This window comes from Apis cerana, linkage group LG9, assembly GCF_029169275.1.
Source record: "Apis cerana isolate GH-2021 linkage group LG9, AcerK_1.0, whole genome shotgun sequence".
Taxonomy (NCBI): Eukaryota; Metazoa; Arthropoda; class Insecta; order Hymenoptera; family Apidae; genus Apis; species Apis cerana.
In genome coordinates, this window is record NC_083860.1 from 3,385,845 (window position 1) to 3,411,135 (window position 25,291).

Here is a 25,291-nt window from a genome sequence, read left to right on the forward strand (position 1 = left end):
TCCTGACTTAATCACACGTAACTTATTCATCACAAGAGCCACAAAGGATCAAGAGCGTTTCAATCGGCTTAAGCTCGCTCGAAATTAATCGTCCACTCGAAGAAGGGGCCACGCCGCTTAATGGAAACGCCCGTTTCAGTCACGACGCGAAGCGTAACCTTCGAGCGACAACAACAGAATCTAGAGAGCGCCACAAGCTCGTTACAAGCCGAAACTATTACGCGATGGCGCTGTTACTTGACACCGAATCTCATTGAACCACTTATTATCCTCGATCACAAGTTCCCATGGCCTTAAACCTCTAATTTAAGCCGAATGGATTTGCAAGTGGTCAAGAAGAGATCCATGACGATTCGACTTGACGAGTGTGAACAATATATATATATATATATAAAGAAGGAGCAAAGCTTTCGAACAGGTTGCACGGACAAGATCCCAGTTGACGTTTCCACGAGACGAACCGGTAGTGTTGCGCGAACTGGAGCCCCAAGATTTATGGCGTCCGTTTCACTACATTTTAATGCGGCTTATTCGAGAATTGGATCACGTTCACCGGCAATCATTTACGATATTATTTTAACGATAATATCGGTCGGCCTAGGCGAATTCGTTTTTATCAGCCGTGTTTGCGCCATCTTCCGGCCATCCACGGATCGCATCGAGGGGGCATGTAATTACGGAATCGGAAACGTAAGAAGAAGGGACTCTTCTGTGTTTATTATGGCCACGAGCTTCTCTTTGATCGCGATCCTTTGATATGATAAAGTAATGTCGTATGTTCGCCGGAGAATTGGCGCGAGAAGTACGCTCGTGACTAGAATAGCTACTTTACTCGCATGGATTATGCAGCGTTAGGAAGTCCGTGGATACGAATCGCGCTGGAGAAATAGATTAGCTCGTTGTTGCATGAATTTTGAAGTTTATCTTCCGCGATGCTAGATTATTCTCTTTGACGATAGTTTCTTGTTAAATAATTTTCTTCGTTAGTGAATATATTTTAATACAATTTTTAAAATTATTGATTATCTTTGATATGTCTATGTGCATTGTGACGACATAAATTCGATGATATTTACACTTGAAGGATTACTAGTGCGTTAACTTGTTATTTGAATATTCAAATATTATGAAATATCGAGTAAGTAAGAATAATCGAAGCGTGGGAAAAATTGGGAGCGATTAAAATACAGTGATGAATATTCTGGGAAACGCAAAATGCAACCGAAACATAATTGAAACAATTGATGGGACGTAACGTACGTAGTTAGAGTGAAAGTATCGAGGGCGCTTGTGAATCAATATGAATAACAAATAAGTAGAATTGTATAACAGACGTATCCTACTTGGTTATAAAATAGCAAAGTAAGATTGCGATATTGAAAATATGGGATCTCAGCAAAAATAATGCAACTGCATATCCTTTATCCATGAATCATCACGACGAAGAATTACGAATGAAAATGAAAAATAAAATGTATAAATAATACGAGCAAATATGTGAAAATATTATTGTTAAAGAATTTAATATTAATCGAAAGTTAATAAATTCGATAAATTCGAATGAAAGAGGAAGAAAAACTTATGTATTACTAATATTTTTTCTTTTTTTTTTAAAAGAAAGAAGAATTATGATTGAAAATAAAAAGAAATGCAGGATAAATGCGAAAATAGCGTTGAAGTTAGAACATTTTATGAAAATCAGAGTCAACAGGATCAAAAAATTTTCTCACCTGGAATGTTCCACGCATGGCAAGATCGTGGAGATATGGAGAATCTGCAGTTTGAATTTTTAAGTCGTAACGAAACACTTTCAGCAGACACGTACGTTTTCAGAAATTGGAACGTACTTCCAATGGAAGCAAAAACTAGAGGAGAGACGTTCTTCGAATATCAATTGCAAGAATGTGGTTTCATTTCAAGATCTAGTATAATAAAACTTAACAATTGAATCGGTCAGTTTTATCACATTCGAATTTATTTTGAATATAAAATTTATACAATTTAGTAGCTACGATGATGAATTTAAATCATAATGGAATAATAATTTGAAAAATATGTAAGATACGTTATAAATTATTTTGCGCACTTATTAATTTAATTCGAAACAAAAGTGATAATTTTCAGAAAATAATAGATAAGTAGAAAAAGATTGTCGATTATGGAGATAATAATAAAAAAAAGAAATTATGGAGAAGAATATTACGATTGTGCAAAGAGATTGTTAACGTGATAATGGAGAATATTATAACAAAATCAATACGGATTTTACAATATTTTAAACAACGATAAAATAAAAAAGAAAGGGAAAAGGAAAGTTATTTCTGACACGATATTTGAAATTATTAATATAATCTCTTTCGAAGCATAGAAATTACAATCTCTGCGCGTCACGAATACGCTACATTAACTGTAATTAAAGAAACAGCGAGTCGTTTATCACACTTCTCGTGTACGGTATTATCGTGCAATTACTTATTCCGAACTCTATTGAAGTAAAATGTGCAAGAAACTAACGGCAACGAAAGTAAATTTCAAATCCAAGTATAACACTTCGAAGTTTGTAACGTGAGACGTTATCCAGTTACCAACGATCAAGAGAGTAAACTAGAGAAATAAAAAGATATTTAATAAATAACGTATCGTCCATTTTATCGATATCAATTTTTTATCAAATTGCAACAAATTGATCCCACGTTTCATATTTTTGTAAAACGAGCATTTCGAACAAATCATCATTCAGGATCCTAACTCTGGAGAAATTAAAAAAACTTTCTGGAAAATTATTATTATTATTATTATCTCTAATCTTTATATTTTTATAATATATATTTTTCAAATTTCGAGTCAAAATTTTGCACGAAACAGTGCATAATGAGGGATCAAACATCTTTAGAATATAATAAAAAAAAGCTATAAAAAAATTTTCGCTCGTATAAACGCCGTTTCTATCAAACTATCTATTCCTTCAGGAAGCCATAAACCATCTTCAATTACATTGCCAATCAACAACAAGCCGTTCACACCATCGCATTCTTCAATTAACATCTACACGAATCGAGATTCGAACACACACACACACACGTACTCCTCTGAAAAAAAGAAAGAGAAAAAGAAAAGCGTACTCCCCATTCTTCGTTGCGCGTGGAAATGTCAAAGAAAATAATTGAAAGAATAATCAGAGTAAATAAATAAATACGCACGAACGTGTCTCCCACCTCCCCCACCACCAGGAACCGCGAATCTATCCACCATTTACCGTCCAAAGACCTTAATATAGGCGGGAAGGGGGCAAGGCCAGGAGCCCAAAAGGTTCATTCCGCGGAAGCGCGGAAGCGCAGAGCCGGTGAACGTACTTGAAATCACACCGAGCCGTGTTCCGTCCGAATCGCGGGGTCCTTCCACCTTCTCCCCCACCACTCCTCCCCTCCCACCCGCCTAGCTCGAGCACATCCCCTGCCCCCTCCTCCTCCTTTGCACAGAAACGTCCCGTCGCACTAATAATTCGTGAGTACGTTGCGGTGATGTTGAGCATTCCACCTGCCAACAGCAACCGGGCACATCCCCCCACCTGGTGGATACCTGGCAGGAAAAGTGGCCGCACGCCTTGCAATCCCAGCATTTCTGTGTTGGTTGTGGCCGTGAACGGGGCTCAAGTCCAAGGGCACGTGAGGGAGAGAGAGAGAGAGAGTGAGAGAGACTGGGAGAGAGAGGAAGAGAAGAGAGGGAGAGAAAGAGAGAGAGAGAGAAAACATCGAGAGTGCCTACGACAGTCTATCTCGCGTGCGAGATCAACCACGTCCGTTGGTCGCCGTCGAACTCACCCTGTGGTGTTCCATCAACCGAGCTGTGGGCCCTGCGAACGACGCGTGCAGTCCGCTATTGGAGACACAGAGAGAGAGAGCTAGCAGATCTACCCACCACTAGGTACGTAATTTCTCATCCTGCCACCTCGATTCCATTTAAATTCGATACGTTGTTAACAAGCTCGTTATATATATATATATATCGGGCCCAATTTTAATTTCGCTCGAGTCGGGGGTGAGATGATTGGAGATCCGCGGATAGAGGGGGAGAAAATCGGATCCTCTCGAGTGGACTTTCTTTTTTCTTCCTGTTCTTCAATTAAAAAAATTCAGGCCTCGAATTTTTCCATTTCGCCGTTTTCACGTCTCGCCGAATGGTGGACGAGACTGTCTGTATTCTCAATATAAAATCGATAAGACCCATCCGCGACGGTTATACCTATCCACTCTACCGCTATCCAGCGAATAGCGGGAAAACAATTTTCCACCTCGATGATTCCGCCCACTCGAGAGAATTTTCGGCATTTCTGCCCTCCAACGCTGGATTGCGAATAATTGATCGCTAACGGAAAGTGCGTCATATATATATATATGTATGTATGATACACGATAGCGAGACAATGGCCAATAATCCGACAGATCTACTCTTCGGCTTTTTCTGATTTATCGAAAAAACACCGTCATTAGAGGCATCGTTGTGCGACACCCGGGGGGAAGAAAAGACTTTTGTCTTTTCTGGGTGTAGGCCAGGGTTGGTGCAAAAAAAAAAAGAAAAAGGAAAAGTTGTGCAGTGGACGAAGCAGTTTGTTAGGAGACGTCGGTGATTCGTTTCCCCGCACGATTGAAAGGGTGTCCGCTACGATTGTTTTTCTGCAACTGGACGTGCCTCGCCTCCATCATTTTGACGGATGACTCTTCACTCTCTCGTTGTATCTCCTCTGAGCTACGAATATCTCTAGGCGAAAGGGAGGGAAGAAGGGTTGTTGTGGTTGAGAACAAGATAGACTTCGATGGATGGATCACGCTATACATATACATATATATATATATATCCACTGTGTGTGATATTCAATTCTTGGTTACGCCAAGGTATTTGCAAGAAAATCGGTTCCTGTAATTACCTTAATGAATGGTAACAAAGGCAAAGTGGCTTTATATACACCGAGCGGCGATATTATACTCTCTCTCTCTCTCTCTTTCTCTCTCGCCGGTAGTCGATCTTTCTCCCTTCTTGCTCCTTTTTGGTCTATACTGCAAACCTCTTCCTCCTCCTACCCGGCAACTAAGACCGTTTCCTTCCCCATTACATTGTGGCGAACTGTTCGACTAACTTTGAAATAATTAGTCCGGATAATGAAGTTCAGCTGCACAATGGCCTTAGCTGCACAGGGTAATGAGATTCATCCTCAACCCATACCCCGCACCCTGCAACCCTCGTTCTCCTGTGATATTGATTACTTAAAGCCCTTCAATGGTTTTACAAGAGACTTAAGGGACAGGTGGAGGGGGAGAGGGGGCGTATCAATCTTATCATCCTTGAGCGGAGGGCAGCGTCATTTTCGCGCCTCGTGTGCGTGACGTTAATTCGATCGTTAATTAAATATGCAAGAAAGAAGAGATGGCGTTGAACGGGGCGCATCTTCATCGAGAAACTCATCTCTCGAGGGTAATTATCCGGATTCACGATACTCGATCGATAAAATCGGCGATTGAAAAGTTAGTCTTTTGACCGAGGTGTTTCTATATAAAAAAGAAAGTCTTGGAACAGTAGACAATCGTTTTCCCTTTTGTTTCTATCTCTCAAGTTTATCTTCTGTTCGTCATATTTTTGGCAAACTGGTAAAAATGAGAAAATTCTGTGTATCAGGGCGGAATTAAAGGACACAAGGGGGAGAAGAAATTTAAGATACATTTCCTCCGGTATCGTGCAGTTAATTGAGCGAGGGAGAAACCAAGCAAACGTTGTACGTACACACCGTTTCTCAGATAACTTATCGATAATGTTCATCGTTATCGAACGCTCCTCCTTCTCCCCAATGGTGAGCAATTCTTGCGATTCGCAAACGAGGCTATCGTAAACCATAAGGAAGGAATTCTTCCCGTTTCTTGGGTTGCGAACTTGCGAAACGATTAAGCGATAAAACACGGTCTTTATCGTTCGCCAATCCGAAAAATCCTTCTTTGTTTGGCAAGACACTCTTAACGCTCTGATTCCATCGTTAATCACGCGAAGATACGGAAAAGTGTTTCTTGTTTGTCGTCCAGAGATAAAATATTTACAGACTTGTGACCGTTATATATCGTTTTGCGGAAAAAGAGATATCTAATATCGCTATTTATAACATATCTTTGCATAATCATGAAGCTTATTAATTCTTTGAATATAAGCAAATATAAATGAGAATTATCAGATCAATACAATTTTAATTATAGTCTCGTAGAGATGTTCTTTGTGCTTTGTGTTATACAAACTTTACGAATATTCCGGTTGTATAAAAACAATTGTAACTCTCGTTATATCTTCTAATGATACTTTCAATAACCAGGAAGTATTGTTGATAAAGTGAAATCTTATCGTAAATCGAGGATGTCCTTCTATTACCAGTTGCCCGAGAGTATCTTAAGCGCAGGGAAATTTAATGGAATTCAACTTTAACGAAGAGAAAGATCGTTTCGGCCCGGAAACCGTTCCAATTCCACGGCTAATCGAGCGAGGAAGGAAGAATCGAGGCAGGCCGTGTATATCTTGTGGCTTATCGATAAAGTTTATCATTAAACAGAGAAGTTCGCCGAAACAGTTAACAATCCAAGTACAAGTTTATTTGAGTCGATGCTCGGGGAAATTGTCCTCTTATTTCTTTGAAATCTTTTGAAATTTTGATTTTGAAAAACAAGCCAATTCGGCTGTAACCGTGTGAATTAGTTCCCTATGATGGAGAAATGGTGAAATCAATCTTGACCGGATGCGAACCCGCTTTGATCTTGGAACAAAGTCTTATACGGTTAATTTGTTTGGGAATATTTTTGATTTAAATTCAATCTCAAGATATATTTATTTCTTTCGCGAATAAGTTCTGAAAATTCTTATATTTGAGAAATGAATTTTTTTCATTTTATGCATTCGCATAATCTCTTAATAATTACATTAGAAAAAATTTGAAAATTTATTTATTCAGAATTCATTCTTCTTGTTCTGATTATTATTGTTTCATTGATACTTGATTATTACGCTTAATAATTGCACTCGTAATGAAAAGAATAAATGAGAGTCAATTTTATTATCTGTTACAGTATATTAATATTAATTACGAAGTAGATATTTATATCTCAATACAATTAAATTTTCGAAGAGTCAACAAGAATTTTTTTCGAAATTTCGTTCAATTCTGACTTGATTAATCGTTCGAAATTTTCCTTTCAAAATTACTCGGCCAGGTGGGGGAACAAGGGCAATAGGATATATTCCGTTGAAATAAATTTTCGCGATAAATAGAAATGCACACATAAGGGAGGGGAAGAACGAGGCTTTTAATTTGGAAATTGCAAGTTTTACTTTGCCACATTGAAACGAATGCCTAACGAGGACACGCGCCCCCTGCTATCGACACGTTCCATCTGTGTAAAATTATTTTCCCGCACAAAGTAACTGACTTTCGAAATAATTGCGCCTACGAAATTGTAGTAATCCCTTACGCGCGATTTAAAATAATATGCGGATGTTTATGAAGCAAACTGTTATCCCAAAACAAAATTTTCACCCTTTATATAATACTATCGATCAATCTGAAAGAAATTGAAGAGGATTTAAGGATATCGAATTGCCTCAAAAAATTATTTCTACGAAATATAAAGATCTTCCACATCTTCTTACAATTTTTAATTTTTAATTTTCAGAATACCACTTTGAATGCACATTTTTAATCTCATTTAAAAGAACCGGAGAGGATCGTTTCTAATTATTCAATTTAATGGAGAAAGAATATTTCGTTTCAGAAATAGATCACAAGTAAAGCTAAATCGATATTATCGATCGCGTGCAGACATCTTAATAAAGAGCGTGAAACGAAATCTGGAATACGAATGATAGATACTTTGAACATTGTTAAGGTAATCCGTCAGTAAACTTTTGCCGCTCGTAGGGAACGTCGAGAAACTTAGCAGTGACATAATCTGCAATCATGTTGCAGGGATCCTCTTTCGGCACTGTTGAGTAATTGAACTAGTTTCCGGAGATAAGGCATTTGCCTGGAGAGAGCTAGTCGAGTTGCTGCTGGCAAGGATAATGAAACGCTAAAGATATTTTTCACAAAAGTTAAGGGGGGGGCGTTTACCGTGCTGGACCTCCAACAGATTTCAAGACACAAATCATTCTCCGACTACAATAAAATGTATAATTTAAAATTTGTATCGTATCGTTGTTGAATGAGAAATTATTTATTTTTGAGGGGGAGATAATCAAAATTTAGATTAAAATCTATATATCTCAATTATTTAATCAAAAGTTCAATTTTTGATTAAACAAGGCACCCAAGGTATCAAGTTATATTCAAGCTATATATATATATATATAAAAGATATTACATTTTCTGTGATTACGAATTTTTACACGGAAGGCGTCGTATAAACAGTAGGAACAAGTTAATTTTAAACAAAACAGGATGAAATAAATTATGAAAGAGATATTCACACGCTATAAAACAGATTATCATAATGAGATTATCATAAATTTTCAGGATTACAGGATAAAAAGCGAAATTTCTAATTGCTCCTGTATAAAGTAACACCGAATATTATTACCTTTAATCTCGATTAAATTTTTCTCTTTTTTTAAAATAATCCTTCATCCACAACTGGCGTTCTCAATAACGCGTTAAAACTTTTTTACCCTTGTTGAGCGTGGTCTCGAAACGCATTTGCTACACAGTGTACATAGATACATCCATCGGTATGAGACTGACCGTCGTCATAAAATGCCTTCTCTTTTTATCCTTCTTCGATCTCGAGGGACGACGTTAAAATGCTTATCGCATTTCACGGAACATTCCACACTTTAATGTTGACACGATCATCCGGTTTCTTCGGCCTGTGTCATTGATAGTAATTAAACCGATTTTTATTATACATCGTAATTAAGGTTACGATTCACGGGTAGGGAATTAACGTGTCAATTAAAACTTGAACGATGCTTATGCTTGTCAACCCATGGATGGTTCGACTTTCATGAGATATATATATATATATAATACGATGCGGTAAATTGCTTAGTTGCGCGTAACCGTAAAGTTACAAACTCGTTTTTTTCGACCCGATCGAAATTTACCGGTCAATTAGACGAATTGTGTTGATCGAAAAAGCTGTTTTACCCAGCCAGTCGGTTAGGAGATAGTGTTAGCTTTTAATTCAATGTTCATTGGATTTCGCTCGGTTTGTACATTGCCCGTTGATTTACATCGGATTCGGAGTTAATTTCGAAGGTATCCACCCGTGTATCGATTTTCGAATTTTGTTCGCAGAGACAATTGGAGAATCGAAATTCGAAATAATACACGATCGTTTCGATTTCTCGAAAGTATACGGCGTTGCGAGACTTTTCTCCTCTCCGTGCAGCGTTTGTACGATTCGTGCATACTTGATTCCTCGAATGCGCGATTAAATTCCTCCCTCATAACGAGAAAACGAATTGCTGCCAATTATATCATATCTGTCGATACGTAACGATATGTCCCCGTGAATTACAGTGTTTATACCGTCGATAGAGCGGAAAATACGGATTAGAGAGGCTCTCTGAGAAGCAATACGGTGATGGATATCTTTGGTTTCAGAGATGGAAATAAAGGAAGCAACGTTGTACTAATGCTGCCTTTCCTATCAATTAATTTCCCTCGTGTAATCCCTTCGACAAAATTAATAACGCGTGCAATCATTGCAACAAGTTGATAATAAGTGTAAACTTTTTAAATAAAAGAATATAATTAATATTAATATTCGATGTCGCATTTCGTTTCGATCTTTTTGCTCCGTGTACTTTATTTTAACTTGATAACGATTTGCTCGATATTTTCAGTAATAAATAAGAAGGAGATTTATTTTACGATAACGTATAATTTATTTCTCGATATCAATAATATCGCATATCCTTTTTCTTTTATTATTCGAACCGGTTCTCTCCTACTTTTCCCTTCAAATCTGCATCAGAAAATGGTTAATAACCTTGACTTTGACGTAAAAACGAAATAGAGTCAGTCTACGCAATTTGTGTAAGCGAAAAAAAGAAAGAAAGGTTTGATGAATGCGTCGTTTGTTCCTAAATTCGTGATCTTCCGCAAACACAGTTTCCTAGAAAAGATGTTCGATAAAATGTAGAGATATTACTTTACCCTTGGAATCGAGCGTCACGAGCCAGCTGAGAGGATTATAACCGCCTTGCTGTTATAACGGTACAACCATATGCGTGCGTACATATATATATATACACATATACATACATATATACGTACAAGCTTCCGCTATATTCAGCTTCGAGCTGAAATCGAAATAATACTAGCGCTTGTTCCCCGCGAATTTTCTCCACCTCTTCGAACTCGTTTCTGCGGAAGGAAGTGGTCGTGTTCAGTCGGTTACGGACTACTAAGAGGCCGTAAAATTTCTGTGCGAGAAACCCTTTCATTAAGACGTGAGAAACGGATTAACCCGATCGTGATTACCGAGTGGAGGCCATTTTCTTTTTGTTTACCATGTAATAAAATTAGGGGACGAGGAAGTCGTATTTAAGGAACGTATATGGCGTATGTTTTGTATCGAGGTTTAATAAGTTTCATCTTCTTAGAAATTGTAAAAAAGAAACTCGTACATGTATGATTCATTCGTTTGTTGTAAAAATGAAAGACTCTCGATTTAAAAAGAAAGAAAGAAAGAAATTATACCGTCGCGTGAAACGACAGACGAAAAAAGCCTTTGCACATTCTCGAAACTGTCAATTAGCATAAAAAACGAGTTATTTATTACAACTAGTTATTAAAAACGGTATAAAATCCGCATAAATTGGAAGAAGCAGGGAGCACGCTTCTTCGTTTCGCCGATATAATGCTATTACACGCTGAAAAAAAAAGAGAAGAAAAGAAAAAATAAATTACTCCGTTCTTCACGCATCGTCCTTTTTAATTAAACGTTACCTGCTACTTGACGTTTCGGTATTGCTCATTACGAGAAACGATTACAAAGATTCAATTTAACGTGACCATAATTTGATTAAACGCAACGCAACACTTGCATGCACTTCATTCCCTTCCCCTGTTCTTGCGTATATACAGATATACCGATCGTCGGCTCGATTTATGCCCGATCGTGTTAAACGAGGAACGTTTCGTTTACGCGCGACCAATTTTCCTCTCGAACGGGTACTTTATTTCCCATACTTTTTGACATTCCAGACAGATGAGAAGGAAAAAACGCGGCGTTTGAACGTTGCCGCGAGAAACAAGGCGACGTTCGTGCAACTGTCGCTGTCGTTTCGATTTTCACGGAGTTTCGCGGCTAAAACTCGCTTCTTATCCGTCGAAACTGTTATTCTCATCAACCGCGCTCTTTGATTAGCAAACCCATTAAAATTTCTAATTTCCCATCGACGTTGAATAATCATCATTTTTTCTTTTTTTTTTTCCTTTTTGCGCGCGCGCGGATGTATTCCTCGACAACATGCAAGATTGCTGTTAGCGTTAAGTTTAATTTAGAGACAGTCGGTGTACACAGAGCGGGGAAGTTTTGTTTCACTCTTAACCGAGCAATGAATTTATTGACATTGTATCCTTAATAATTGACAAGAGAAGATAGGTTAGTCATTTTTGTCCGGGGATCGTTTTGGATTAGCTTGTTAAATTAATTCTTCCCTTCGTTTGATCTGCGACGTGTATATATATTCTGCCAGAATTAATTTCTTCGAGCTGAATTAATTTGCAATTTAACACAGGATGATACGATAAAATATTGAAAACGAACTCAATGCGCTTAATCAAATTCAAGTCGTAATGGATTTAGATTAGATTAGCTTAGTTGTTACGTATTTCGTTGTCGCTTTCGAATTGGCGTTATAACATAAACGATATTAAGTTTAATTCTTTTCACTTTTAGATATTCGGCCAAGGACACGCTATAATTTTAAAAATCCAACTCTAATAATATACGTTTCCAATTTCCATAAAATATTTCCAATCTGACAATAACAATATTAAACAAAATAAATTATCTCTTCCTCTTAAAAATTTCAACAATTTCCTGAAACATTCCCTTTGAATATCGATTAGCCGTATCACCACGCTCGTGTAACAAGATAATCACGTCCAATTCGCGTCATCCAGAACCGCGGATGCGGCAACTCGTCGTACAAGCCGCTCAATTAGAAGGGCACCTCCTCCTCCCCCTGCGCGGCTGAAATTCTGATAAGACCGCACGTGGGAGGGGAGGAAGAAACGCAGCCACTTCCGTTTCTAGATCATTGTTTGCGAACGGTTAATAGCCCCTTGGGTACACCTACCGACCGAACTCGCTCTCATGGAAGCGCGAATCATCTCCCTCTCTCTCTTTCTTCTCTCCAGTCCATCCTTTTCGTCTAGACGCACGCCAAGCATCTCCTCTTCATTCTTCTCGAAAAGGTTTCTTTTTCTTGCCACCGCGCGCATCAACTTCCTTTCTTACTCGCTTCTTTCCTACCTCCGTTCCTCGTTCCCTCGAAAAATTATGCGCGCCGGGAAGGTGAACATCCGTTTTACACGCCTCACGCATGCCTCGCCTCGCCTCTCCCCTCTCCTCCTCATACGGTAACGCACGCGTACACACCGTTGTTCCTTCCTTCCTTTCCTTTCAGAACCGAGGAAACAGGCGTGCTCACGCGCCAACAAGTCGTAATTGAGAAGAGTTTAGAAGGCATGGAATGGAGGGGGAGAGGAGAGAGAGAGGGGGCAGTGCCACGTGGCGAAATTAATCGCCGTTTTTCACCGTTACCACACCGTTACCGTGGATCGTGGACGGTTTTTCATCGGCATCGGTTTTTCTGTAGGAATAAAGGATTCGTTCAGGCTCCGTTTCCTTCCGCGATATGCGACCCGTGCTGCAGCAGTTTCGGCCGTGTAGATCGAGATGGCAGGGAAGTTATGGAATAAAGAAGGTGTGGTGAGGCAGTCAGTAATTATTGCATTGATTTTTAAAAACGTGGTGGGTTAGGTAAGAAGATTTTCGAAGTTGGCGAGAAAGATGGAGATTAAACAATTGATGCTTAAAGTGTTAAGTTAAAGTACAGACTGTCGAAGGTATTTAAGTCTTTTTTTTGTGAACGTTTGTGAACGTTGAAATTTTGTTAGTGATGTTTGCAAATTATTTTGCCGATATTTGGATATGATCGGTATCACGTTTTAAAATTATTGAGTTAAAGAATGAGTTTAATGTTTATTTAACATAATTTTTGTTAAAAATAATTTATTTATTATCGGCATTGACAATAGCAATTAGTTTACGAGGAATTAGTCTTTTATTATCACCACTTTTCTTTATGGTATGATATGTCATGAAAGTCGTTTCGAGTTTTTTTTTTTTGATGGAATAATTTTTGATTCCAGGTTTTCAAAGAATGTCAAATATACGAAAAACTAGATCAAAAAGCTATCGAGGTGATTCGTATGTAATGTAACTAGGATATAATACCTTCCATTATTTATTCATCATTCACCTTTTAAAATAACATCTTGTAAATATTCCATCGGAACAGAATTAACCTACGTTATTACGATTTAATTTAAGAAGAATAAGATTTTAAAAATAAAATTCAATTATCGTTAATCTGGTAAAGAAACGTGTGATATTATCTGGATAGATTTAATATCAATTATTTTCTTAGATATACATCCCGTTTTATTTACAACAAATAATTACGAAAGAAGATAAAATAAGATGACTAATTAGCGGAATTAATAATAATTCAATAGAATTATACACGTACAAATTAAATTATATTATAAAATTCAAGATTTTAAAGAGATGCTCGATGAATCGATTAACATTACGAGTAAAGAAACCCTAATTTGGCATCGGATATTTTTCATTTTCTCGAATAAGTGAACTCGAATAATGAGACAATTAATTACACGTACGAAATTTTAACCGCATATTAATCTAGTCTCATCTCCATTTAGAGAGAAAGAATTGGTGAGAAAAATTATTATTAAATATAATATATATAAATAATAATTTAAATTCTATCAATGATCGAGAAATATCGAAGGAATTGACTCTAATCTAAACGATAATAGGAAACTACTTGAAACGTACGGTGGTTGGAGCACAAGTCTATAATGACGCTTCTCTACCTTCCTAGAAGTGATAAAAATTAATAACACGGAATGGTGGGAAGTGAAGTAACAATCTATTTGCATAAATTAAGAAAAACACACGAATGTGTGCACGTAGCTTCGTTCAATACACTTTTCGACGAGGTTAACGGTGCAAAGAACGATGCTGGATGTTAGGCGCGTCAGATTAGTTAATTCCATCAGCCATGTGCGTGGGACTCGAGTCTTCAAAAGGATTAACGGTTACGCGTCTCGAAGCAATAGAAAAAAAAAAAAGAAAAATAATAAAAATAAAAATAGAAGAGAGGGAAAAGGAATAAAAGGATTGGACGAGAAGATGAATTTCGATTGTTGATTCGAAACACGCATTGTTTAAGATTAAAGGAACGTAATTTTCTTCTTTATTGCGCAAAAATTGGTATTTAAAATTTTCATTCGAGACTCATTCGAAATTTATGACGTGTATGAGAGAGAGAGAAAGAGGATTTAAATTAAAATACTTCTCGCCCCGTGTCTAGAAATTATTTTCAGATCGTCTCGAGGCTGACCACGCTCGGATATTCCACTTTCCTTAAATACACTACTCAAGGCCGTTTGTCTGCCGCTTCGATTCCTTTTATTTTTAAATCGAATGTTATTAGTAGTCGAACGGATTTAAAAGATCAAAGTAAAGATAAGACGAACGAATTTATTTATTTACTTAACAAAATGAAAATATCATTTGTAACGTACGCACAATTTCGCATCATCTTTCGGACAATTCAATCGACTTGGAACGAATTATTCCAAAAAATCACTACTCCTTTGCTTTGTTTAAAGCTCGTTTAAAAATAATTGGCCAACCCTCGAGGCGGCCATAATTCATCGCTGATATCGTGGAATCGTAATCAAAAAGTGGCTCTAGCGACGTGCTGGAGCCGACTTCCCCGAAATCGGCGATCGAGCATTGGCAAAGGGTGTTCAACCTCGTCGAACGATTATCTCTGATAACCGGTGATTGTTCAAGGAATTGTCACGCTCGCCGTCGTTTTAAGCGATAAAGACTTTTGGGGAATTCCCATTGTTTTGACGAAGTCTTTATCTGGCTTCGTTCCACTTGGTTGCAAACTTGGTCTCAAAGTTGCTCCATCAACCGAAGGGTTTCGAAAAACGCGTTCGTAAACCACTTTTGCCCCGAGCGAGTTGATAAGTAAGAGGAGAGGCAGAAGCTCCTCTACACGTCGGAGGAGAAGGCGAATGCGAAATCGTTTATCACCATTTAGCTTTATACACCTGTAAATTTCGGACTCGGGGCGGGTTCGGCATCGCGGCTCTATTAAAAAAGTTAAATTGCCATTTCTGCATTCCGGGAAGACATTTTGTTTCCCGAGAAGTTTGCTGTTTCGTGAAGGAAACAATCATTTTTATGGGAAACTTTAATAGAACGGGCTATAAGCTCGGCGAAGCTATTATGTGTATTCCACGAAATAAGATGTTTTGAATGTCTTCGCGGATCTTAGAAAATTGTTTATAGTTTTCGAAATAAGCGTGTGTGTAATTGGTGGGACGGGATAGAATATACTATATATATATGTGTGTGTGAGTGTGTACAGAATGTAGAATTATAAATTGATTAAGATATTGTGAGATAATAGATTTGAAAAATTTAATGACCAATAAGTTTAAGAAACTTATTAGAGACACGTATATCCTTCAAAGCGAGGAAAATTTTATAATTTTGAGAAGAATTGTTTGATTATCCGCAAAATGGACTACATTAAAAGCTATATTATATTAATTGGGATAAATGGTGAGAAAGAAATATAATTCGAAGCGAAGCGAATAAATTATAGATCGTTACAAAATCTATATGAAAATATCAATTGGCATATCACGTATATTGGGAGAAAAATTCGATAAATACGTTATCCGATCTTGGAGATGGCTATATTTAAAGAATCACTGGAACATCGTGGTAACTTGAACGTTGGTAATTGGGATAACGTAACGAGGAAGGAGACGGTTCGAATGGAAGAAACAAAGAAAAGAAGAAAAAGAAAAAAACAGGAATTAACGAAGTGATTATACTTTTTGCATTTGTTCTCGGCTTCCTGTATAGCCGAAATCCTGATCTCTCGTTCCTTCTTATTGCGCGACATCTTCGATCGCGATAATCGCGAGAACAATGTCCGGAAGCTCGGTTAATCAGAATCAAAAGTAGCTGGAACGCATTACTGGATAACGGTAGGCATTAATTTAAAAGTCTGACTCGCGTCAGAGTGATCCTTACGTGTGTACGAAAGTAGGCAGGAAGCGAAGATGAAGATAAAGAATCAAAGTCACGAGATATCATGCTACATTTGGTGATACAACTTCTCTAATTGTCTTACATTATTGTCTGCTTACTTCTTTCTCTCGTAGTTTCGATTCGAAATAAAGTTTAGGGAACGAAATTACAACGTAAATTATATTTTCTTCTTACGAAATTACGAAACAATTCTCTTCCAACGATTTGTTGTTTCAATAATTGAATACAAAGGAGTACATATATTTACAAATCTAATGCTTTGAGTTTATTATATAAATTTGTTTGTAAAAAGTTGTGAAATACATTTATCGTAAATTTCGTTGATAATATCCGTCTTAAAATTCTTAATTGAAAAACTAATCTTTCATCTTTTATTCTTTCTCAAGCAATTAGAATTAGAATACGAATGTAGCATGATCGCAAATGTAATTATAAAACAATACTCGGATAATGTTATAAGTATAATTATTACAAATCCTTTCCGGTAATACGAGCAGAAAGAATCGACGTTTTGTATGGACTTTCCTCGAGAGTTCGATGCTCGTACGATTTTACAACTGTACGTACGCGATCTACCGCTAATGAGCAATATTTACATCAGCTGCAATAAACGGAGATTGTTCGCGTAATCCAAGAGTCCCGTAACAACGTGCTTTCATGCTGGCTCTCAAGTGTAGAGGTAATACTATGCGCGTATATTTAAAGAATATTAATTTTAAAAATAAGTTTATTCTATTCTAAGTACCTGTGTGTGATATCTCTCCCCTTTTATTCAATTGCAAATCGTGACTATACATTTTTTTTTTAAATCTGGTGATAATGGACTATCTGTTTTATTCTGAATTTTTTAATGTCTCATTGTTAATTACAAAGTATCGCGATTTTTAAGATTATCAGCTTTTGATCTTATCAATTTTATTTGTGATTACGATGAGAAATAAAAGTTATAAATGTTTTTTCCAGAATTTATGAAATTCATCGATAGAAAAAATAATCCATCTTGTGCGAATTTGCGGTAAAATTTATGATATATAACAAATTACGAAATTGGATCCATAACTTTCGTTCAAGAGTTTCTCATTCGAGTTTGAATAACTGTTTAGTTTTAACTTTTTCAATTTTTTATATCCTCGAAATCTCCCGCCATTTTCACCCACCGTATCAAATAATCTACAATCTACAGTTGTTTCGTTTCGTTTCGAACATGGATTACGCATTAGAAATCCTTAAGAGAATATGTGGCTTTCTTCTGGAGATCGTGAAATCTTTCCTTGTCGAGCTTTATCGTAGAATGAACATCTTTCCGGTATTTTATCATGATTATATACTCGCAGGGGTGTGAGAATTTAATGTTTTACAACTCACGGGATTCGTTGTAAAAGATTGTGATAATGATATATAATATCCTTAGAGGTAAACAACAATCCCATGTCTCATTAAAAAACCATCAATATTTCGCGTGATTGAAACACGTACATTGTGTTTCTTTCTTTTCTTTCTTTTTTTTTATCAATTATTTACAATATTTAAAAATTGAAAATTTAAAAAAAAATTGTACAATTTAATATAAGAGAATACAACATATAAGAAGAATTATTTGAATATTTTTCTTTATATTTTCATAATCGTTGATTTTACGTTAATAGCTATCCCTTTGCATAAAATTAAACAAATTTATCGATATTCGTGCCATCGATTTGTACTGCAAAAGAGAGAAAAATTTATTATCAGAAAATTATTGAAATGAAAAATCGAATAACGTAGAAAACTTTGGCTACTGATGTAATATTTAATACATAAAATTGTAGATAGATATATTTTATACCTGTAACATTAAATGGAATAAAATATCCAGTTCAACACAAGTTCGCAAAGGATTAATCATAGAAATTCATTAGGCTGTGTAATTTTTATAATCCAATCTATTAAGAATATCTTTTAATAAATTTCATAACAAACATCATAATATCCATTCATTCTCAAACCACATCTTTCTCTTTTTTTTCTCTCTCTCTCTCTCTAACGTAGGTGCACAAGTAATATTATAACATGACGTGGCTTTCAATTTGTTTAATGGAAGGATAAAACTTTTCGATGGAAGTCGAATTAAATTTCGTAAGAGATGGGATGGACGATATTTATTTTTGCGCCTGCTATTTGCTTCATTTCTCGTGTTCCAAGGGAGCATGCAAAAGTGACTAACGCAATGAATTTCGATTTTAATATTCGTTTTAATGAGAAATGAAACAGCAATTAAAATCGCAAAACAAATTTCGATAAAACAAAGGTATTCGCGTGTAGTCTTTTTTTTTTAAATCTAGTTTTTTGGCCATCGAAAATGTAACAATAAAAATGATGCAATCGAAATATCGTGAGAAGAATCGAATCAATCCTTAAATTGTCGATTTCAGATTCATTATTCATTTTCTGATAACAAAATTTTAAACTTGGAATATATATAAATCGACGACAAATATATTGAGCTTTGACGATTCTATAAGAAATTACTTATAATAATCAATGTTATTCGTACACAAATTATTAAGAATAAATTTTGGATCCAATTGAATCTAAAAATTGTTGAGTGAATAAAGTAACCGAGTTGTTGAAAGTAATTAACCGTAATCGAAGTGTAATTTAAATTTTTCAAAGGATAGACACGCGGGATTATTTGCGAAGAATTTTATCCGCAGTTTTCACCATAAGCATGGGACACGAGATTAGTTTAAAACCAAGCTCTTCGATGGCGTCGTAAATGTCAGAAAACATTCTTCCTCGAGCCAGCTGCAAGAAACGTAATTCGAACGCTTAGCAGATTGAAAGCTGTTACGCTGATACGATGAAGTACTTCCTTGGAATACGTTTTTGTCCTATACAAAGTTTCCACACTTTTCTCTTAAACGCTTGGAAACTCAAGTATCGGGGAAAAAAGGCTGGATAATACGGAATCAAATGTCTGGAAATACGTGATTTATATTAATATCGTTGCTGAATGCTTTCAAGCGAAGATAGATTGGATGAAGTTTCTTGAAACGGAAATGGCTTTTTTGTCCCTTCAATACATGCGAATCTACGTTTTTCTGCGATGAAATTGGGCTATTTCGCGAAATAAAATTCTATAGTAAGAAATCGCCATCACTCACTTTATTCACTCCAATAATAAATTTTAAGCAATTTTGTCTTAAATATAACAATTTCTTTCAAGATTACCACCCCGTAATATAGATTGATACACTCGAAATGTCCTTTTTATACATCGAATATCGCCAATTATATCGTTACACGTGAATTAAAGAAATTCGTTATGACCGAATCAGATGACAGAAGATTCAAAAGTTTATACTTTTCCGAACAATTTTCAAATTCGATTTATTCAAAAAAAAAAGAAAAAAGAGGAAAATCTCGATCGAAAATCTTGGACAATTTGATAATAAAATAATAAAAATAATCGTGAATGAAGGAATGCCGCATACAAATCGTTTCCCAGAATTTAAAACGACTTAAGAAGAGATTTCTCTTATCGAGCGTATCGGTGGTTTTCTTCTGATCTGTTAAGTGTCGCGAATTGTAAATCACCGGCACGGAAGGACGAATAGGATTGAAATGCCTGAAGGTACTATGGCTCTATGGCTCTTCCGGGAAGCAGCAGCAGCCGAGCGAGGAGGATTACGAACGGTGCTACAGTTTGGTAGCCAGGATAACTTGTAAGATATTTCGTATTCCGCGCGATAGTTGGATAACGTCGAATTTAACGTCCAATTTAATTTATATATACATATATATACACAGAGTCGACAAGTGGACGTTCGAATCTCGGCCATTGGAATTTTTCTTGGATAGGTGGGGCGTATAAATTATTCGGACACGTTAGACGTTTTTAAACTGTGAAATTTCCCTCCAATCAGGCCAGTTGCCAGGTTTCCGGCACGTAATTAAAAGACACTCGAATTGCCACTTGACGATAACGAGCCGGCGAAGAAAAAGAGGCGGCCAACGAGCCGGACAGCTCGTCGAGGACCGTGACTAACAACTTTATAGATTCCATGATGTTCAATTTCAAATTATCCTTCGCAATTAGATACGCGCGTGATAGTAGCATCTCCTTTTTTTTTCTGCCGCACAAATGGTTTCTCGCGCTTGAATGAAAGACATTCGTGGCTCGAACCGAAGATATTGGATTGTTCTTTCTTCAAATCGTGATTAAATAACTATTTTCTCCGTTATCTTTCGACTGCTTTTTCTTTTCCTCTTCATGTATCTTATCTAATTTATGCAGAAATATTTTCAGTAATTCGCCCCAACGTTTAAATAAAATTTTCATAATAGCGACCGAGTCGATATCGAATGATAAATTCAAATCCAATCCATCGCCTTATCCTAATCGCATTACCGTTCGAAACATGCGCCACGTTAATACCGGCCGAGAAGATATCCTCTCTCCGAGAAAGAATAAAATGTCAAATATTTACAAACGAGCGTGCGCGTTTGGCCTGCGAGCAGTTAAGCGAAGCTTGAAAATGAAGTTTCGAGTGGATGTTACTCAGGTGGTCCCGTTACTCCCCCGTAAAGGAGTGGACGAAGCGACAGTTCCACAGGCGGAGAAGGCAGCGCCGTCCATGTGTTAATAATTACACGCGCGTCTCTTTCAACCTTGGCCCCTCCCCCCACGCTCTGCAAATATTCAAATGGCACCGCTAATGGTGCGCCTCTTTTCGACTCGATTCTTCTTGCCGTCAAAGTGGCACAGCCGAGAGAGAGAGAAAGAGAGGAGAATCCATCCTCTCCTGACCCATCCAACGCCGAAAATTACGGGCTAAAGCAAAGTCCAAACAACAACAAGCTCGGTTTCCTTTCTTATTCTTTTCATCTCTCCTCTTTCCCTCCTCGAGAGTCACACTCTTCCCGAGAGTGTTGCTTCTCTCGGTTAGCCCCATTCTTTCGTGGTGGTCGTTGACTTCACCTCAGAATCTGCACGAAATCGGTCGGAGGCCAGTTTTTGCCGACCTTAAATTACGTCGTTAGACCGCAAGACCTTTATGGATACTCGATATACGATATACTTCTTTTTTCCGGGCTACCGTTTCAACATTGTATCGACGAAGCGACTTTAACTTTGTGCAATTGTGTTGGGAAGAAAATTGGTAAACTTGTTCGTGATCATTTTTTTACAATAATTTCGATCCGCTCCGATTACTCTGCTTTTAATTCTGTTTTTCCTTTCGTTCGATTTTTTTTCTTTCCAAGCAAGAGTTTCTTTATCTTGCAACAATTTCAATTTCGATCAAATCGACGGACAAGGTGCGAAAAATATTTGAAAGGAACGCACGGGGAAAGCGAAATTTTGCGAAAGTGCGCGCAGCAGCAACGTTTTCAAACTTGCTCTAGGCAATTTGACGAAGTCGTCGAACTCTCCTTCGGTAGGAGTTCCATCGCCAATGGCATTCCACGAGCGGCAAGTCCTTGGTGTCGTGCGATAAGAATAAGAGTGGAGTCACGTTAGAGAAACGTAAAACGGGAAACCGCCCACGCAAACGAGTCCAAGCCAATCTGGCCGGGTCACTGGAACATTTTTCTTTCTATTCAGGAAAAAAGGAGATAATCGATAACCATTTCTTTTCCGATATTTCTGAAGAGATAATTAATCTGTGTAAATAATTTTCAATGGAGATGGTGGATTTGTGCAATTTATGTAAAGATCAAATATTACGTATGTTACACGTTGGAGAAAAGAAATAAAAATTGGACGACGAGGAACGTATTCACGTTGATCTGATTGAAAAGATAGAAATAATCTAAAATTGAAGTGGAAAATGTATCATTAGGAATATCTGAGGGTTACCAGAGAGAAAAGGAAATTTCTTTTTCAATATTTTTTGGAGAGACAATTAATCTATTTAAATAACTTTCACGATTTGTGCAATTTATATATAAAAGATTATATTAGAGATTGGAAAAGAAATAAGGAATAAATTTAACGTATGCAAAATCGATCTTGAAATTTGAAGTTTTTTTTAATTTATAACACTTCCATTAAAATCGACTTTCCTTACACGTGTTTCCTTCTCAGATCCACGTGCACGCTCGTAAACTCTTGCTCGCCTCATTAAATCGTTCGCGTAATCTTCATTTGCAGACGCATCATTCAGAGATAAAAACTGGTCGATAAAAAGTATTTCGAGCAATTTGCAAGCGAGGATTGGTAACGATGTCTAATCTTGTCTCGAGACTTCTTCCCTTTCTTCTTTATTGCAACTACCTCTTGCGAATGTATCTTGATCGCGCGGATATTTGGTTTCATGAAGACGTAGCTGGGTACAAAAGTTAGAAACGAGTTTTTCTAACTTTTTTTCACGAAGATTATCTTGTCGTGTACACGTGTTAATGCATGAATATTATAGTGCAATAAATGTCGTATAAGAATAAATATGAAATACGTTCAAGTACGAGGGATATTTTATCGTGATAAATAATTATTAATAAGACTTTCAGAAGACGAAGATTCGTTAAATCTATATACGATATTTATAAATGATTTTCTATAAATTCTCACCGATTCGTTTGATCATCGCTCGATTATTATAATCGCTTCGTAAAAATTCAATTTTTACTTTTGCATTAAAATTTCATGGATCGACATTCTAAAGAAAAAACTTAATTTTTATCATCTTGATTTTTTCATACCCAATGGCATCTCGTTTTCTTTTCCTTTTAACTTCAAAAAGTTTCGTCGTCTTCGTGACAAACACCTCCAAAAAAATCTCTCCGTCAAAATTTCGAAAACACTCACGCATTTCGAGACCATTGACCAAAGAGAACAGTTCGTAAACTCCTCCCCCTCATCCACGGAAAACGTACGAAATTCTGCCCGAATTCCAAGATCGAGGGGGGGAAAAAATAAAGGCGAGGAGGGAAACGCCTGCACCTTTCGGTCCCGTTATGCAGTCTCTCGGCTGCGCACCGAAAATGGTTCTGCTTCAGTTCAGCCGCTAAAACGATGGGAATTTTGCGTTACACGCGGGCAACGGGCAGATGAAAGGAGAGGAGAGAGAGAGAGAGAAAGAGAGGGCGAGCTGCTTCTGCGGTAACAGCAGTTACACCGGTAATTTTACTTTACGCCGGCAATAAATGCGCTCCGCTCACGCACGCTTCCGCGATACCGGCCTTTTCTTCCATCCTCGTTCGACCTCGCGCGCCTCTACCTGTTCCCTCAAACAGTCCCCTGCGACGTGGCACGAGCCTCGAAAAAAAGAAGGGAAAGGAAGGGAAAAAATAAGGGGAAGGAAAGAATATCGATGATGTCTCGTCTCGGTAACATCTTTGTTTCCTGCTTCGTTGGCCATTAACTTGGCCATTACTGGTGAGGGGAATTTGAGTTTCATCGAGTGAAGTTTCAATGTATGGTTTGAAGGAGAGGAGAATCTTGTTTTGAGTTTCTTATCGCGTAGATATTTGTGAGTTGATTATGTTCAATTCTTGATCCTGCCCTCTCCTTTTTTAATATTTCAATCAAATTTTTTTTCTCTTTAGTGTGATAAAAGTTTGAGAGAATAACACGTGATTTAGAAGATCAAGATAGAAATAATAATATTTGTAAAGAAATGTGTATGGTTTGTTGTCGAAAGTCTTCTTTTTCAAGGCTTCATTAAAAGGAAGAAAGAATTATAAAATCGTTAAAAAGATAAAAATGTTTTTACAAGTTGCCGTACGTTAATGTTTTCAATGAATGAAATATTTTTAGAATCCGGATTTCCGGATTAAAATTAAGAAAAATCGTTAACGCACTCGAGAAGAGATTGTCTGGTAATGAGGAATACGTTCGTATTGAAAGTGTATATCCTTGAAATTCCTTTCTCCACTTCACGCGTCGAATGACTAGGCAAAAGAAGTTTATTTATTACCTCATACGCGCGAGTTAAGAAGACCCGTAGCCCGAAGCGCATAAAAATCGGATAAGAAAGGAGGAAAGTGTTCCCCATTGAGTCTTTTCAATGTTCCAAGGGAGTGCTTATGCTCAGCTTCCTGCAGTTAAATTAATTTTTTTTTTTTTTTTTTTTGCCTTGGCGGATTTTTATAATGGATCTTCTACGATTTTTAAAAAGAATTAAACAGGAGGGGAGATATTTGTGCATCCTGTTTCTTATTCCGGCCAAATTATTATATTTCGGATAAAATCTTTTGTTGCTATCTTCTTGCTGTATTTTAGAGATTATTCGAATAATTTATTCTTTCTCATTTTTATTCGTAAACTATTACGTATGTAACCTTTCTATCTTTTCTTCATAGGTGGAATTATAATTTGAATATATTTTCAAAATTTTTCTTCAAAGGAGCAAATAATAAATAAAATCATATCTGATCATAGATTTTTATGTTTTTATATTTAGAACGAGTTCTGATAAAAATATAAAAGTATCCTGTTAAATATATTTTATCAGCAAAGAGCGATAAGAGAAAAGATAGTACTTTCAAAATTATAAATAATTCTTTAATTAAACCAAGCGAGATAACTACTTCATCCCGTTTTATGAACGTGATTCTAAATCCCAATTTCGATTCAAACCAAAAATTCAGACCCTTGAAAAGATATATTACATTGCAGTATTAAATATAATCAAAAAAGTAAATTCCCATGATGATTATCGAACTTGACAACGTATCTGAAGATCGATCTATCTTTCTGAAAAGAAAAGAAACAAAAAAATAATTAATATCGAGCGCTAATATCGTTCAACATCAAAATTACCATTCGCAATTAAAATTAGCAATCGGTTATATTTCACGATCAATGTTTCACTGAGAATTGAGAAACGGGTGTTGAGGTATGCCCGCTAGTCCTATCAATGCACAACCGCGAATACCCGATC

General features: G+C 36.7%; 2 protein-coding genes across 5 annotated transcripts in view; one reads left to right on the top strand and one right to left on the bottom strand.

Annotated features, from left to right (window-relative positions):
- Positions 1 to 25,291, bottom strand: part of LOC108003939 (autophagy-related protein 16-1) — a 490,268-nt gene that overhangs the window by 63,990 nt on the left and 400,987 nt on the right. The gene's annotated exons all lie outside the window — the stretch shown is intronic.
- The window catches only part of LOC108003938 (uncharacterized), a 193,918-nt gene continuing 171,746 nt past the window's right edge, over positions 3,120 to 25,291 (top strand). The window contains exon 1 of the mRNA XM_028669762.2: positions 3,120 to 3,924. The gene's annotated coding sequence lies outside the window, so the exon portion shown is untranslated. The remainder of the gene's footprint in view (positions 3,925 to 25,291) is intronic.